Source organism: Xenopus tropicalis, chromosome 1 (assembly GCF_000004195.4).
Source record: "Xenopus tropicalis strain Nigerian chromosome 1, UCB_Xtro_10.0, whole genome shotgun sequence".
In the NCBI taxonomy this organism is placed as follows: Eukaryota; Metazoa; Chordata; class Amphibia; order Anura; family Pipidae; genus Xenopus; species Xenopus tropicalis.
In genome coordinates, this window is record NC_030677.2 from 7,288,467 (window position 1) to 7,305,057 (window position 16,591).

Here is a 16,591-nt window from a genome sequence, read left to right on the forward strand (position 1 = left end):
TGAGGAATCCCTGTACACTAACATATCCCATAAAGATGGAACAATAGCATTTAAGGAATTCCTGGAAAGATACATAGTTACATAGGGTTGAAAACAAGTCCATCAAGTTCACCCCTTCCAAGTAAACCCAGCACCCACAGACCCATACTGACTATCTATCCACTCACATACAGACCCACACTGACCTATCCACTCACATACAGACCCACACTGACCTATCCACTCACATACAGACCCACACTGACCTATCCACTCACATACAGACCCACACTGACCTATCCACTCACATACAGACCCACACTGACCTATCTATCCACTCACATACAGACCCACACTGACCTATCCACTCACATACAGACCCATACTGACCTATCCACTCACATACAGACCCACACTGACCTATCTATCCACTCACATACAGACCCACACTGACCTATCCACTCACATACAGACCCATACTGACCTATCCACTCACATACAGACCCATACTGACCTATCCACTCACATACAGACCCACACTGACCTATCCACTCACATACAGACCCACACTGACCTATCCACTCACATACAGACCCACACTGACCTATCCACTCACATACAGACCCACACTGACCTATCCACTCACATACAGACCCATACTGACCTATCTATCCACTCACATACAGACCCACACTGACCTATCTATCCACTCACATACAGACCCACACTGACCTATCTACTCACATACAGACCCATACTGACCTATCCCCTCACATACAGACCCATACTGACCTATCCACTCACATACAGACCCATACTGACCTATCCACTCACATACAGACCCACACTGACCTATCCACTCACATACAGACCCACACTGACCTATCCACTCACATACAGACCCACACTGACCTATCCACTCACATACAGACCCACACTGACCTATCCACTCACATACAGACCCACACTGACCTATCTATCCACTCACATACAGACCCACACTGACCTATCCACTCACATACAGACCCACACTGACCTATCCACTCACATACAGACCCACACTGACCTATCCACTCACATACAGACCCACACTGACCTATCCATCCACTCACATACAGACCCACACTGACCTATCCACTCACATACAGACCCATACTGACCTATCCACTCACATACAGACCCACACTAACCTATCTATACACTCACATACATAAACCATATATACCCCTCCCTCCATTCCTCTGCCCCTCACTACATCTCTTCCCTGGTGTCTCTGTACGTTCCTGGCCGACTCCTTCGTTCCTCTTAGAGCAATCGTTTGGTTACGCCCCCCACTACTACTGCTGTTTCCCGCCTTAAACCCTTCTGCCCTGCTGCCCCTTACATTTGGAATGCCCTCCCTGATGTCCTCCGGAGAGAATCCTCCCTCAGTCTTTTTAAAACTAAACTTAAAGACTCCCTTTTGGAGCACTCGCCCAGCACCTGATCTGGGAACTGGCACTTATATTGTAATGTCACCCACTGTGACCTACAGCACTTATATTTGCCTATTTGTGTCTGTAAGTTACCCTCCCATATAGATTGTAAGCTCTACGGGGCAGGGACCTCCTTCATCTTGTGTTTCTGACTCTTATTGCAACTGCACTTTGTATTTATTGTATTTATTGTTGTACTTTGTATTTATCCATTATCTTTAACCCCCTGTTTGTATTAATGAATTCTACTGTACAGCGCTGCGTACATAAGTAGCCCTTTATAAATAAAGATATACATACATACATACATACATACATACCAACATCAATACTAACGGTAGATTTTAGTTTCACAACAACCTTTGGATACTATGCTTGTTCAAGATCTCATCCAGGCCCCCTTAAAGACATTAATGGCATCTGCCATCCCAACCTCACTGCCCTCGCCATGAAAAATCACCTGCGCTGCTTCAAATGAAAGTTCTTTTCCTCTAAAGGGGGGGCCTCTGGTGCATTGATTGTTTTTATAGGAAAAAAGAACATCCCTTATCTGCCTATAATCCCCTCTAATGTACTTGTACAGAGTAATCATGTCCCCTCGCAAGCGCCTCTTTTCCAGAGAAAACAACCCCAACCCTGACAGTCTCACCTCATAGTTTAACCCTTCCATCCCCTTTACCAGTTTAGTTGCAGTCTCTGCACTCTCTCTCCTGCTCATTAATATCCTTCTTAAGGACTGGAGCCCAAAACTGCCCCCCATACTCACTGTCACTGCCACCCATACTTACTGTCACTGCCCCCCATACTCACTGTCACTGCCCCCCATACTCACTGTCACTGCCCCCCATACTCACTGTCACTGCCCCCATACTCACTGTCACTGCCCCCCATACTCACAGTCACTGCCCCCATACTCACAGTCACTGCCCCCATACTCACTGTTACTGCCCCCATACTCACTGTTACTGCCCCCCATACTCACTGTTACTGCCCCCCATACTCACTGTCACTGCCCCCCATACTCACTGTTACTGCCCCCCATACTCAGGGTGAGGCCTTACCAGGGACCTATAAAGAGGCAAAATTATGTTCTCATCCCTTGAGTCAATGCCATTTTTTTATACAAGACAGCACTTTATTTGCTTTAGTAGCCACAGAATGACACTGCCTGGAATTAGACAACTTGTTATGTACAAAAATTCCCAGATCCTTCTCTATTAAGGATCCCCCCAACTCATTACCATTTAGTGTATAACTCACATTTATATTATTTCTACCAAAGGGCATAACTTTGCACTTATCAACATTGAACCTCATTTTCCGGTTTGCTGCCCAGTTTTCCAATTTTGTCAAATCGCTCTGCAAAGCGGCACATCCTGCATGGAACTTATAGTTTTGCACAATTTTGTGTCATCAGCAAAAATAGAAACAGTACTGTCTATGCCCCCCTCCAGGTCATTACGTTACAATATACCAACTGATATAATTGTAAGCCTGATTGAATTCACACTTACAAATAACTATTTCTTGCTTGACCAGGCATTGTACCTACAGCAGATGGGGACCAGTAGGGGAATCCAGTTTGCATGGATAAACTAGATCAGGATTTCCTCTACAACCAAACCCCTAGAACACAGAACATCTCCACTATATTGATGACACTCTTATTATTCAGGTAGATACTGAGCAAAAACTCATCCAGTTTCATGAACAACTTAATAGCTTTCATCTGACCATCATTGTTAAATAAGCCTACTCTGCAACCCACATCCACTTTATGGACACAACTCTTTGTATCAAAGAAAATAAATTTGGACCATATATCTAAAACAAAAAGACAAACCTCCCTAACGTATATATATGACAGCTTTTACCTGGACCACACTAAACACTCCATCATCTATAGCCAGGACCTACCCTATATCCAAATCTGTTCTGAAACCAAGCTAAAATGGCAGCTGCTCTCTTAAACAAACACAGGGACCTTCTAGGGCTGTTTACATGGGTATGTAAAGCTTACTGCAGAATAAATACAGTATAGCGTCTATTGGCAGTAAAATGCCAAAATGCCACTTTCCTTCTCTTTTAACACATAGACACAAAGACAGATGTTATCCACCCGTAAGCTGAAGGCTCCGTGTGGACTGTGGTGAGTTACTGTTTGGAGATATTTTTTATGTTTACCCAAATGTTAAGCCTGTTGGAATGAATCTGAGGAATCTGAGGTTTTTTCCCTTTTTTTTAACTAGAAACTAAATCAATATGTTTGAATTAACAGGCAAATATTTATTTTTAGTTTATTCAGGAGATATTTGTCTAGGTATTAATATTTAGAAGTTCAGCTTTTGTCTTATGACATACCCACAGTGAGCATTTATTGTTTCTTTAAAAGAGAAAGGCGCTATTCTTTAAATTGCTCATTTTGTATTGATCAGAGCTTTATCATCTCTCCATATCTACAGATCAGTTACGGAGCGACAGACCCATCGCTCAGAGACAGAGCCGCCTTCCCGTACTTTTTCCGTACTATACAGAGTGATGAAGCCAATTATTTTGCTATAAGTAAATTACTGAGCCATTTTGGCTGGAACTGGGTTGGAATAATTACATCTGATGATATGAGTGGGGAGGAAGAGAGTCACAGTTTGGCCAAATATCTGAACAGGGAAGGCGTCTGTATTGAGTTTACAGCAAAGATGAAAATCTCTAAAGCAAATGATTTCTCTTTGAATCAATATAAAAGCACAATTGAAAGATCCTCTACCAGTGTCATTATATTTAGTGGAACAGCTTCTATTATGTTTGTGAATGCATTAACTTCTGCTTTCAGACAAAAGACTTTAATTCTTTCACCTAATTGGGGGAATAATGATATCGTCCTTGGATACAATATAATAATATTTAATAACAGTTTGGTGTTTGTGCCACGTTACCATTATGATCTCGGGACTCCTGAAATGAGCAGATTTTTAGAGGGTTTACATCCATCAAAATTCCCAGATGACGAGTTAATTGAAGATATCTTCCTAATGTTCCATTTGTGTTTGTCAAAAGTCCGAATTAAGAATAATTTGTATGAATATACTTCCCCGCATACTCTCCGTAACTGCACTGGGCAGGAGCGTATTACAGAAATTGACTGTTTTAATGGTGAAACCAATTCTCCCCTAGTGCATGTGGCAGTTGATATAATGTCTCAAGCTCTACATGAGATGAACATGTTGTTTATCAGGAAATCCAATCAGCATCCCTATAAGTACCAGGTAATTATCAAAAATACTAAGAAAGTGGCCTGTGTATGACTAGATCTATCTATGAAATAAGAATCATAGATACATAGTAACATAGTCAAGTTGGGTTAAAAAAATACCAAAGTCCATTAAGTTCAATCCTTCAGAGTGAATCCCAGGGCATAGTGAGACTTAAATACCTTCTCCTTCATTAAAATGACTTTAGGTGCAATACAGATGCTGAAGAATAAGGAGTAATTGAAGGAAACTAATGTTTTCTTGGAGCTGTTTGGAATTAGTTCCCAGAAATCCTTGTGTTTATTTGCATACATATGAGGCAGTCTCCTCAACCCTTTTGATTTATTTGTGGATCCACACTCCTGGCTCTACATTAATGGATTAGAAACCACTGTACTTCATTGATGAGCCCGAAGAAAGGTGAAACTGGTCTGTAGTTGGGAATCTGATCAGTTATTTTTCTGGCGACTGCTTTATAACCCAGTGGGTGAATCGTGTGTTCTTGGAGCTCCTTTGGATTAGGTCCCAGTATTTCTTGTATTTACAATACAAACATTTCCCAGCCTGATATGACCCTAAAAGAATTAACGATACATCAACTAACACCCCAAATTGTATAATAGCCATATAATATGAATTTCTTTAATCCATGAAATTTGAATGTGTTTTACTACCTTATTAATATGTCTGACATATCAAAAGTGTCTGAAAAAAATTATGATTTTAATTATTTAATCTTGTATGCAGGGGTTGCACTATTTTTTAAAAAACCATCAATACAGCCCCCAAACTGGCCCAACCTCCTCGTTTGATGAACATGGGGAGTACATGTCTGGGTTATGGATCTATAACTACATTATATCACCAGAGCGTGACCTGAATAGAAAGCTCATTGGGGAATTCTCCCCCAGGGCCCCCCCAGATCAGCAGCTGAACGTCACATCATCATTAATACAATGGAAGACAAATTACAATGAAGTGAGAATATTTACATTAACATGTTTTTTAAATATATGTATAAGATAAAATATAAATATAAGTTAAGACTGCACTGAGGCTCGCAGGTTGACACTTACAGCCGTACCTGAACTTAGCAATTAGTGGTGAGTCTGTCGCCTGGAGAGAGTTGAACATTATACCTATGCTAATTCTGCCTATTTGGAGATACAAAGACTGTATATAGGGTACCCCCTTTATTACTTCATACTTCACAGATACAGGTTTTACATTTGGTCACATGATGCCCAGACATCATTTGGAGGGTATACCCTGCCTCTTGTTGGCACTACAGTGCATTCTTTGATTGCCATCTTACCCACCTTCACACCACTTTTGTTATGTTTTAAAGATTTGACCCTTTTTATTGTTCATATTAAATTACACAAATATTATCCTATAGTACAGGTGAATTCTCACTGATTTCTTTGTATTTTTATGATATTTCTAGATCCCAAGAGCTCAATGTTCAGACAACTGTCTCCCTGGATTCCGTAGAGCACAAAGGCCCAGAGCCCAGTCCTGCTGTTATGACTGTGTCCCGTGTTCAGAGGGAGAGATCTCCAACAGAACTGGTACAAATGCATGGTTTTTGAAAATATTTCAAGTATTATAGCTTGTAAGTTTCTAAAATGATAAAAACATTGAGCATAAAGAGAAGTGATGAGTGAAACTGTCCCATTTCGTGCAGAAATAATACTAACGCATGATTCACAAACACTTAGATGCGCTAAATATCACATTAGTCTGTGCAAATATTAACCCCTACTTGGGGCAGGCGGTAATTATAGAAAAGTACAGTTAATGAGCTTTTGGCAACACAATATGGACTTTGCAGTGGGATTTATTCAAGTCTGTGTTGGCCCAAGAGTGATGCAGCCGCCAGTTTGCAGGGAAATGGGCATTTTCAGAAAAATTTTAATGCATGCTATAAATAGCGCTCATTTTAATGCACCTTAGTGGATCAACCCTAATGGATGCTTTTTCCTAGTGGATTAAAAACACATTCTGGTGCAAAAAATTTTATTTTTCTCTGGCTAATGCATGAAAACCTTTCAAATACTGCAGCTGGTGTTGTTTTTCTCACATTTTTCATGCAACAAATGACACAAAACATATGGTGAAATTCTAGTGCACTCCTGGCAACAACGTGAATTTTGTTGCAAAACTGTATCAGGTATCGATGAGGAAATTTTTTCACCAGACATGGATTCACCGCAAATTTCCGCATTTTGTCAGTGGTGAATCGTTTTGCGAAACTTCAGCGAAAATTTGCTGCGAAAAATTGGTTGCAAGTCAAAAAAAGTCACGGTCGCGTCAAAATAGGCATGGCTGCCGCAAAATAGGCACAGTCACAACAAAAAAAGACACGTGCAACAAAAACAGTCCTGTCTGGCTGCTCCATAAATGACTCTAGTCCTGCTCTGGCAATTTTCCCCGTCATTATATGGCACAGGAATCAGACATGGGGATAAAGGGACAGACTTGTTCAGTGCTGGGAAACTGTGCTTATTGCTCCCAACTCCAATTGCAGGAACAGAGAACAGGGAGCCGGATTTACTCACATCAGCTGGGATTCTCATTGGAGGATTCTTTTGCATATTAATGCTGCCACTGGCTCTGGAGAGCTGGGAAATGTTTAATTAAACAATGCAAAAACTCTAAACCCCACATTACATTACAGGGCAACACAGGAACCAGTGCAGGCTGCATATTATGGTTCTTATTATTAATCAGATTTGCTGTATCAGCTTCTATGGCAGATGTTATGTGACTTGTGTTGTTTGTTTTGATAATTTACTATGTTCCCTAAGCTCCGCCTCCCAACAGCAGCCCAGAACCCACTGAGCATGTGCAAGCCCCTGGTTTCAAAAAGATGGTCTAACAAAGTAACAAGATGGTGGATCCCTGTGGAAAAGTTTGAAACCCTAAATCTTTCCTTTAATTAGACTTCTCAACCTCGGGGCTGGTGCATGTTCTGTATACAAAATACAGCATTTCTAATTATATTCTATTTTGACTTTAGTTCTCCTTTAATTGTAGTCCAACGGTTTAATTGAGTGCTTTAGCAAAAATTTTATGAAGTCCAAAATTCTTCTCTTTCATATGTTAAATGATTTTGGCTTGATTTGTTTTTACATTTATAGATAGTGAGAGCTGTATCCAATGCCCAGATATGGAATGGCCCAATGAGCAGAAGGACCAGTGTATTCCCAAAATAGAAGAATTTCTTTCATTCAGTGTTGATGTTATTTCTGTGTTTTTTTCATTCATCTCATTTATATTTTTTCTTATAACTGAAGTCATACTGGGAATTTTCCTTAAATACCGGGACACCCCCATAGTGAGAGCCAACAACCGGAGCCTGAGCTTCCTCCTCCTTGTCTCCATCAAGCTGAGCTTCCTCAGTGTGTTTCTGTTCCTCGGTCGCCCTGTGGATATAACCTGCATGCTGCGCATCATCACTTTTGGAATCACCTTCTCCATAGCTGTCTCTTCTCTCCTGGCCAAGACTATCATGGTTTGTGTTGCTTTCAAAGCCACCAAGCCAGGGAGCTCATGGAGAAAATGGCTGGGAGTCAAACTGTCCAATTCTGTAGTCTTGTTCTGCTCATCCATTCAAATAATCATCTGCATGACTTGGTTGGCCATTTCTCCTCCCTTTCAGGAACTGGACATTCACACTTCCCCTGGAACCATCATCATTCAGTGCAATGAGGGCTCAGCTATTGGCTTTTACTCAGTTATTGGGTATATGGGGCTTCTGGCAGCTGTTAGTTTTGTTTTAGCATTTTTAGCTCGGAGCTTACCGGACAGTTTTAATGAGGCCAAGTACATCACTTTCAGCATGCTGCTCTTCTGCAGTGTTTGGATCACAATGATCCCGGCCTATCTGAGCACCAAAGGCAAAAACACTGTGTGTGTGGAGATATTTGCCATACTCACCTCAAGCGCGGGCCTTTTAGCCTGTATATTTCTGCCCAAATGTTACATTATTTTATTCAGACCTGAAATTAATACAAAATCCCATTTACTTAAAACCACATATTGATAATATTCCAAGTAATGCAGACACATTGTATAAATAGCCTGTACAGAAATATATGTTTTGTAGCACTGTTAAAATTAGGTTCATGCTGAGAAGTTTGATCTGTTTACAAAACATATATTCACTTTTAGGATGAGATTTAATCCCAAAAGAATTTACACTTTTACACACAGAATATAACCCTTTTAACAATTTAGAAAACACAATAAAAAGTAACCTGTTATATTTTACTCAAAGTAATCATGAAATGATTGCTTATGTTAATGTTGCACTGGGCTCATTCAGAAGAAGTAGTCATAATAATAATACTTCCAATGCCATAGCAACAATGATGAGATAACATAATAGGCCACAAATTGACCAGATAGGTCATATCGGACTTTTCTGTTAGTAGGGTATAAAGGCCTTTCAGTGTCGCTCAGAGGGAAAGCTTTGCTCACAACACAGGAGAGTCTATGTGTGCCAGGGCATATTTAGGTCTGTTGGTGCCTCTAGGAAATCTGGAAAATGGAGGCATTTTCTTTAATTAAAAAAATTCTATAGGCATCCGAGGGCCACCCCCAAAATGTGACACCCTTTGTTCTGCTAAAATGTTTTGTTTAAGCAAAAGCTGCTTTGTTTATGGAGGTACGGAATCTATTTGTTCTGCCCTCCCTACGTATTACCCTGGGGCAGGGTGTAGTTTGACATACAGATAAACTCCTCCCTCCATCAATTCACTGAGACAGGTTGGTAGGCTTCAGTTTATTAACAAAGGGGAAAGTGTGAAACTGGGGGAACAGAAATATGGCAGCATTTACTATACAGCATAATAAAGTACAGTAAACAAAACATTGTGGTTCATATAATGTACAATCATATAAAAGATGAGAGGCATCTGAGTAGGAGTAAGGCCTAGATGCCTGGGGAATTACTGATAGCAGTGCCATGAGGTGAGTGCACATAAGTCATAAACCTGGAATAAAGGCATGAACAAGAAACATATCTGCTTGTATTACTAACCTAGGGGCTAGAGATGGATAATACCTACCAACGATGCTTCCACAGGGCTGGATGGGGTAGGATTTATGCAGGATGCATTTTATGCTGTTAACACTGCTAAGATGGCAGCTATAATGAAACTTTTCCTGTATTACCCATGGTCACATGGTAAAGTATGGTAAGCTGAAAAGGACATGTTTTTAAGCAACTGCAACCACTAGGTGGTGCACTAAAACATTAAAACACTATTATTGTGAATGTTAGGACCCTGTTCTTCTATAATTTGGGGTAAGGCACCTTAAATTTATTTATCTGTTATTATTACAGGGTAAAACTAAATAATAAAAAAGGAGAATTTGCTTAAAATTGACATTAGGGGAATTGCCTTATGTCTGGATGATGGGTTTCCAGATAACAGAACCCATACCTGCACTGCTGGCTGGAAAAACATTTTTCCTGGCCACCTCATGTCAGCAATACTACAAAGAGTATTTACCCCACCCCCAATACCCTGGTTAGGCCTATCCCTCCTCCACCAAAGCAATAAATAATCCACACCCCCTTACCATTTTGTCTTATTTGCTTTGTCCTCAGATCTGTTAGTCAGGGCAGTTGTGTTCCATATGCCAATGCTTGAAAAGGTGGGCAGATTCTGAGGGCTATTCATTCAGGGCAATTGTTGAATGAAGCCCCCTCAGCTGGGATGCATGATAGAGGCTGTCCAGGTTAGTGGTATAAGAGGCTGCTTCTGGGCATGTAGGACCACGGAGCCATGTAGAAGGCATTTTGCTGACCAGAGGTTTGGCTGCACCACTGGCAGGTAAGCACGGGTGCCAGCATCCAATATGGCACATGCGCTTCATGACATGCATGTGTGGGACGCATTTTGTCGCATGCACAGTCCTACTGTTTGCATTTTCTGTTGGCCACGTTAAGGTATTGTCTATCTGGATTGGATTTTAGCTATTGGGAAAGGCTTCTGCCTTTTTTTTCATGGTGGAGGGTGCCAGGGGGATATTTAAAGTTCCCTCTATACCTTTGTCCTTGTAGCACACCAGTAAAAAGAAGGAGATAGATCTGTTGTCCTACAGCCTCAATTTACAGCTGCCCTCTTGCTTGGTAGGTCCCTCTTTTGTTGTGGGAGTTTTTCCTTCTCTGTTTGTTTCAGGGGTAGAGATGTAGCGAGCTGTTCGCCGGTGAACTAATTCACGCGAACATCAGGTGTTCGCAAGTTCACAAACTTTTAGCGATGTTCGCAATTTTGGGTTCGCCTTAGCTGGAGCCAAATTTTGACCTCTCACCCCAGAGCCAGCAGATACATGGCAGCTAATCAGGCAGCTCTCCCTCTTGGACCACCCCCCCAGACCACTCCCTTCTACATATAAACCGAAGCCCAGCAGCCATTTTACATTCTGCCTGTGTGTGCTTGATGAGTTAGCATAGGAGAGAGCTGTGCAGGGATTTGAGGGACAGTTTAGGTAGCTTTGCTGACTAGTAATCTACTTTCTACTGCTCTGTATGTAGCTGCTGTGGGCAGCTGTCCTGCTGATCTCATCTGCTGTAACCCAATAGTCCTTGTAAGGACTGCTTTTATTTTCTGATTACTGTTACTCTAGTCTTCTTTTCATTGTGTACTGCAGTTCTGCTGCTCATAGTAGTGCACTAAGCACCAACCACACATTCACATCATTTTTTTATTTATTTTTTTTAATTATTATTATTTTTTTATTTATCTTACTGATCTTTAACGTGTCCAGTGCTGTTTGCTGTTGTTCATAGTAGTGCACCAAACACGTTACACATAGTAGTGACATTGCATTGCAATAAAATCACCTGAGTGACATTTTTTCCACCAGCAATAATATATTCCGTATCCACTACTGTATACATTGCCATTGCAGGCCTTGTTGCCCAGTGTCTTCAACCAAGTGCCACCTAGCTGTGTGAGCTTTTTCACATTCCGTCTAAAAATAACAATAATAATTCCGTGTCCAGAAACATCACCCAAGTTGTTGTTGTTGTTTTGTAAAAATAAAAAAATGTTAGGCAGAGGCAGGCTGCCACGCAGAGGCACTAGGGGCTGTGCTGCTATGATACCCTGTGGCCCTAGGAAATCATCCAGTGTTCCGAAGGCACTTACCCTGAACTCAAAAAATGCTGGAGAGGTAGTTGACTGGCTTACACAGCACACCCCATCCTCTACCATTTCTGCAGGAACTTTGCCACAACATCCTCATCCTCCTCTGCTATGGGCACCCCACGTACCACTTCCTCCACCACCGCCGCCCCTTCTTCACTGGATGAGTCAGAGGAGTTGTTTTCACATGAGTTTGTTGAACTGAGTGATGCACAACGATTATTGCCAGAAGAAGATGAAGGAGATGAGGATGTTACACCAGATATCATAATTCAGGCAGGCAACACAACAGAGAGGCTGCTGCCTTCTGTGAGCTGTCAGAAGAAATTGATGCATCTGAGGAGGAGGATGATGAGGAGATGGATGTTTTGTGGGTGCCCAGAAGAAGAGAGCAAGAGGAGGATAGTTCAGATGGAGAGACAGAGAGTCAGAGAGGCAGGAGGAGAATAAGACTTAGAAGAAGCAGGGACAGCTCGCAGGGAACAGTAGGGCAACAACGGGTTCGCAAACTTTTTTTGTGAGGTTCGCTACATCTCTATTCAGGGGCTTGGGAGCTCAGTTATAATATTTTCTTTCTCTTTTTATCTTTCTTCTTGCTCCATATTGGCTTGCCCTTGTCATGGCAGAGTCAGCGTAAAGGAAGAGAAAAAAGTCCAGAGCTTCACCTCTAGTGTGTGCTGGCTGTTTTGATCCACCTCTGTGGGGGAAGAAATTTTGCAAATTTTGTTTCAGTTTGCTGCTGGAAAACACAGCCTCAAGTAGCAGAGTGCCTTTGGGATCCAGAGCTTCAGTGTCCAGGGAAGATTTAGCATCTTCATCTTCTTCGGAATTAGAAAGCTTCATGGAAGGTTCAACTTGTGATTTATTTGTAGATGAGGAGGAGGAAGAGTCTGAGTTTACATCTTTTGACTTGTCTCTGGTGTTCCCCTTAATTAATGTGTTGAAACTCCTCCTTGGAGTAGAAGACACAATTGAGTCACAAAAGGCAAAAGTTCTTCCTTCCTCTTCAAGACCGAAGGAGTTTTTTCCTCCTAATCTCTTCAGAGTGGAGTAAGGCAGCAATACTTCAATACTTTGGCTACTAGGTTCTCAAAGTTGTATCTGTTTAAGGAACAGGAGACCAAAAATTGGGATTCACCTCTGGCAGTTGATCTTGCGGTTATCCATGTGCCCAAGAAGACAAATCTACCTATCGATGATTCATCTGTCTTTAAGGATCTGATGGACAGAAGGGTTGAGACTGAAAGGGAGATTATGGAGACATTTGTTTAGATGCTTCTGGATCAGGAAGTCGTGCTGGATTTGAAGAAAGTGAATGGCTTTTTACGGGTACAAAAGTTCAAAATGGAGTCGATAAACACCATTATTGCAGCCGTACAGGAAGGAGACTGGCTTTTGTCAATCGATTTAAAGGACGCCTACCTCCATCTCCCAAAAGCAAAGCAACACCAGTGTTTTTTACGCTTTGCAGTTGGTCAAAAACATTTTCAGTTTCAGGCTCTACCGTTTGACCTCTCAACCCCTCCGAGGACTTTCACCAAAGTCCTTGACACACTGGTAGCTGGTAGCTGTCTGGCATTACTTGGTCAACATTCTTCTGTCTGCAAAGTCTCCAGAAGTTCTGTTGGCACTCAGGGACATGGCCATGATGTCTGGAATCAGCTAATCTTCCTGTCTCCTCAGCTCAAACTTGTCCAAGGGGTTTCCCCTTACTCCAGTCAATTGGAGGATTCTGTAGATGGATGCTTCCTCCCGAGGCTGGGGAGCTCTCCTAGAGAACAGTCTGGCACAAGGGGTGTGGGAGTTCCCAATGCATAGAATGCAATCGAACATTCTGGAATTGAAAGCAGTCTTTCAGGTGCTGATGGTGTTTGCCCCAGACTTAAAGGGTATGGCAGTAAAGCTAAAAATAGACAATTCCTCACAGTGTCATATGTGAAGAGACAAGAAGGAACCAAAAGCTGCTCCCTATGGAAGGTGGTGGAACCAATTTTAAGCTGGGCGGAGGAGAATCTGGAACATCTGACATCGGTTCATGTTCCGGGGATTCACAATCAATGAGCAGACTATCTCAATCGAATAGTCTTGTCAAAGCACAAGTGAAAACTGCATCCAAAAGTGTTTCACATGCTGGTGGAGAGATGGGGTCTTCCGGAGGTAGACCTTATGGCAACCCCAGAGAATACCCAGTTTCCAGTCTTTTTTACAAGAAGGTTCAGTCCATTAGCCATAGGGACGGATGCTCTCCTTCAGACATGGAGGTTTCATCTGGCCTATGTTTTTCCTCCAATCCCTCTACTTCTGCAAGTACTTTTGAAGATTATTCAGGAGAGGGCAGAAGTAATTCTGCTAGCCCCTCATTTGCCTCATCACCCATGGTTTCCGCTGCTGAGGAGATTAGCGATAGCGGACTCCTGGCCTCATCCGGTGACAGAGGATCTACTGTCTCAAGGTCCAGTGGTTCATCCCGACCCAGGGACTCCTTCTCCGATGGAATGGAGACTGAGTGCAAGAGGCTCAGATTTGGGTCTGTCTCACTCGGTGGTAGTGACCTGCTTAAAGCAAGAAAGCGGTCCACTTCAAATGTTTATTACAAAACCTGGCAAAGATTTCTTGTGAGGGAGTCCGCAATCAGCTCTTTTCTGCCTCCTTTTTTGAAAATTCTGGATTTTCTGCAAGAGGGGATAAGCAATGGCTTGCAGTACAGAACTCTAAAAGTTCATGTAGCAGCTCTATCGGCAATGACAGGAGTTAAATGGGCAGAGGATCTGATTGTGAAACATTTCTTCTCAGCCATAAGTAAGATTTGTCCTCCAAAGATTACTTTATCTCCAGTCTGAGATCTCCCTCTGGTGCTGAAAGCCTTCTACGATCCCTACTTTGAGCTTTTGCAAGAGGCATCATTGTGGATGGTCACTCAAAAAGACATTATTTTTCGTGGCAATAGTGTCGGCAGCAAGGGTCAGCCTTCTACATGCTTTGTCTATGAAAGATCAAGACATTGTTTTCTGGCCAGATAAAGTAGTTCTGAAGCCAGTAGATTCCTTTATGCTAATGGTGGTTTCTACTTTTCACCTTACACAGGAGACTGTAATACCGTTGTTGCCGGAGAGTCCCGACGTTTCTGAAAACACCCAGCTAGACCCAGTCACAATGCTGAAACATTACCTAACAATGACACAGTCTTCAAGAAAGACTGACAGATTGTTCGTTATTCTGGGGGCCCTCGTAAGGGGGAACCTCCGGCCAAGTCTACGATTGCAAGATGGATTGTAATCCTTATCCAAAAGGCCTATAACCTCCAGGGCAAGCAAGCACCTGCAAGGCTCATTCGACAAGGGCTGTAGCCACCTCCTGGGCAGCGGAGGTGAACGTTCCAGCATTGATGATTTGTGATGCAGCAGTATGGTCATCAGCATGTACTTTCTTTAAGTTCTATTGTTTGAATGTGAAGAATTCTTCTTTGTCTTATTTTGCTTCCGCAGTTTTTCTGTTGATTAAAATTCTTGTTCCCTCCCTCATGTGTCTTATTGCTTGGGTACATCCCGTAGTAATGCCGACATGAGGTGGAAATTTCCTATCATACTTACCATAAATTTCTTTTCCTGGCCACTACTCATGTCAGCAAACCCACCCTCTTTGAACTAAATTATGAGACAAAATGGTAAGGGGGTGCAGATCATTTATTGCTTTGCTGGGGGAGGGAGAGGGCTAACCGGGGTTTTGGGGTGGAGTAAATACCCTCTTTGTAGTATTGCTGACATTAGTAGAAAAGCAATACAACAGTGTATAAGAATATTTGTAACAGTCTGGATACATATTCAGGGTGTTCCCCTAAACTGTGTCCAAATAAAATGGAGAGAAGTGGGGGGGAATTTGCCTGATTTTATGTCACACCTGCTTATAGCCCTTTTTTCTCTAGGTCATTGTCATCTGCAACCTGCACCTCTCCAGTTAAACCAAATGAATCAATACACAGGGATACATAGATACTTCCTATTACTAATAGTGAATATTGCTAATATAAGATCAGCTAGTAACTACAGATAAAAGAAACATGTTGAGCTATAGCTGTTCCACTTTATTGCAAAGTTTTATCCATCTAAACTTGGTAGAAGATGTGCTATTCTTTTTTTTAGTCATGAGCAGAGAAAATAACTCTAAATTAATATTTTCATAAAAGGCCAGAGATCCCCAGGTGGCTGTGTCTATATTCATTCTACTGAGCAAATTCTCTCTCTGCTCTCTATAAAATGAGGGTTGGATGAGCCGGGCCCCTTACTCTGTTCTACACACACAGCCCAACCCTGGGGCCCCTATGTCTCTCTGTGCCACTGACTGTTACTGGGGCAAATCCTCTCTCTGCTCTCTATAAAATGAGGGTTGGATGAGCCGGGCCCCTTACTCTGTTCTACACACACAGCCCAACCCTGGGGCCCCTGTGTCTCTCTGTGCCACTGACTGTTACTGGGGCAAATCCTCTCTCTGCTCTCTATAAAATGAGGGTTGGATGAGCCGAGCCCCTTACTCTGTTCTACACACACAGCCCAACCCTGGGGCCCCTGTGTCTCTCTGTGCCACTGACTGTTACTGGGGCAAATCCTCTCTCTGCTCTCTATAAAATGAGGGTTGGATGAGCCGGGCCCCTTACTCTGTTCTACACACACAGCCCAACCCTGGGGCCCCTGTGTCTCTCTGTGCCACTGACTGTTACTGGGGCAAATCC